Genomic DNA, 1,830 nt, shown 5'->3' on the forward strand with positions numbered 1-1,830 from the left:
TCTCATTTTAGCTCTGTTTTGGTCCCAAAGCACAACATGAGAAACTATTCCAGATTTCTCAGAGAAACAGAGGCTCTGTCAAAAAAGATGATTTTTTTCTCCCCTTGTGTGCAAATAAACTCATATACATGAGTGTGTTTTTTTTTGCAGAAAGCAAAGGTTCAGTCTCTTGCTCAACAACACTTTGACATGCAGCAGGAGGAGCCAGGGATCAAACCTCCAACCTTCTGATTGATGGATGACCTGCTCTACCTCCTGAGCCACATCTGTCTCTGAAGTTGATAACGAATCAAAACAGTAAATGTGCTGTGATACCGAAAACAATAAGCTAAATATCAAATATAGTGATGAATGCAGTTTTAGCAAATGGTTCAGGTGCTACATCTCTATTATTATTCATGTCAACATACAGCATGATGGCGATAAGTTATTTTTACATTCCCTGTATGACTATGATTGCTTATGAAATGCTTAGAATTGCAGCAGCATCTTGCTTCAGTTGCTGCACATGCCTTCATGGATGCTGCTGTTCTATTTCTGCAGCGTTGGGCAGTGAGAATATGTGGTTTTGTTTTGCTGCCACGCAGTTGCCCTCAGCTGTCCCATCACTCAGCAGGGGAGGGGAGCATACCCCAGTTCCTCCCTTTTTTTTTTTCTTTCTCTCCTCCACCCCCAATTTTCTCTTTCACTCGCAGTCGCTCTCAGAGACAAGCGCAAGCTAGACAAGGCAACTAGGTCAACCTCCAGCTATTAAACTCCCGTGTCCCTGTTGAGACAACGGGACAAATGGGTCCTACTTCAACTCAGACACAAACAAAAGGCCTTCACATCCATCAGAGACCTCAGCCCCACTTGCATCCTAATGAAGCGAGAGTGGAGGGAAATCCACTCTCCCTCTTAGTTAGTATGGTTGCTGACCAGGAAACACAATGGGTTACACAATTATATAATGAGATTCTAGCTGTGATAAGGATGGGAAGACATTTTAATCAGGACTGTGCTGTTTTTCGAGGGTTGGTGCTCTCAGTAAGCCTGTTAGCAAACATACTATACATGTTCACAGCACACACAAGTCAAATCAAATGAAGTTTCCAAGAATTTGCATTTCATAATAGGGATGTCCCTTCCCTCCCGCTACTGATTGATTGCAAGTGGTCTCCCCAAATGAAAGCCTGAATTATTCAAGGACAGTATGGCAGGTCGGACTGTATTCATTTCCTGTTCAATCAGACAGTTTGATGGGTATTTAGGAACCACTGAATACATCAGTAAAGAGTAATGGGAAACTATCTTTCAGAAGTATCCCACTAAAAATAGACAGCTATCTTTAAGAGGGCGACATTAGACTTCCAATATTTCGTTCTTTATATAGGCTAAGGTTTTTGTTCTCGAATTTAAAGATAAAAAGACAGATGGAGTCGGCCAAGCTAGCGGCTCTGTGAGACTAAACTCAGGCACAGTGGTGCTTAAAGGGACACTTCACCCCAAAATGAAAAATGCATATTTTTACCTGCAGTGTTATTTATTCATCTGGATTGTTTTGGTGTGAGTTATCGGTTGTAGAGATATCAGCTTTCTCTCAAATATAATGAAACCAGACGGCACTCGTTTGTTTGTGATGCTCAAAGTCCAAAAAAAAACCAAAAAAACTAAACACTCAACTCAACAGAAATGTCTCTTTCCAGAAATCATATAACTCAAGATAATCCTCTGAGCAGTTTCATGTAGGAACTATTTTTTTCTACCGAACTACACCCACCAACCGTATCACCTTGCAGAAGGAAGTGATTATTCTGCAGAAAGATATATATATATTTTACTTAAAGTATA

The sequence above is a fragment of the Morone saxatilis genome, unplaced genomic scaffold (assembly GCF_004916995.1).
Source record: "Morone saxatilis isolate NCDOM2014 unplaced genomic scaffold, NCSU_SB_2.0 Contig24, whole genome shotgun sequence".
NCBI classification, from domain to species: domain Eukaryota; kingdom Metazoa; phylum Chordata; class Actinopteri; family Moronidae; genus Morone; species Morone saxatilis.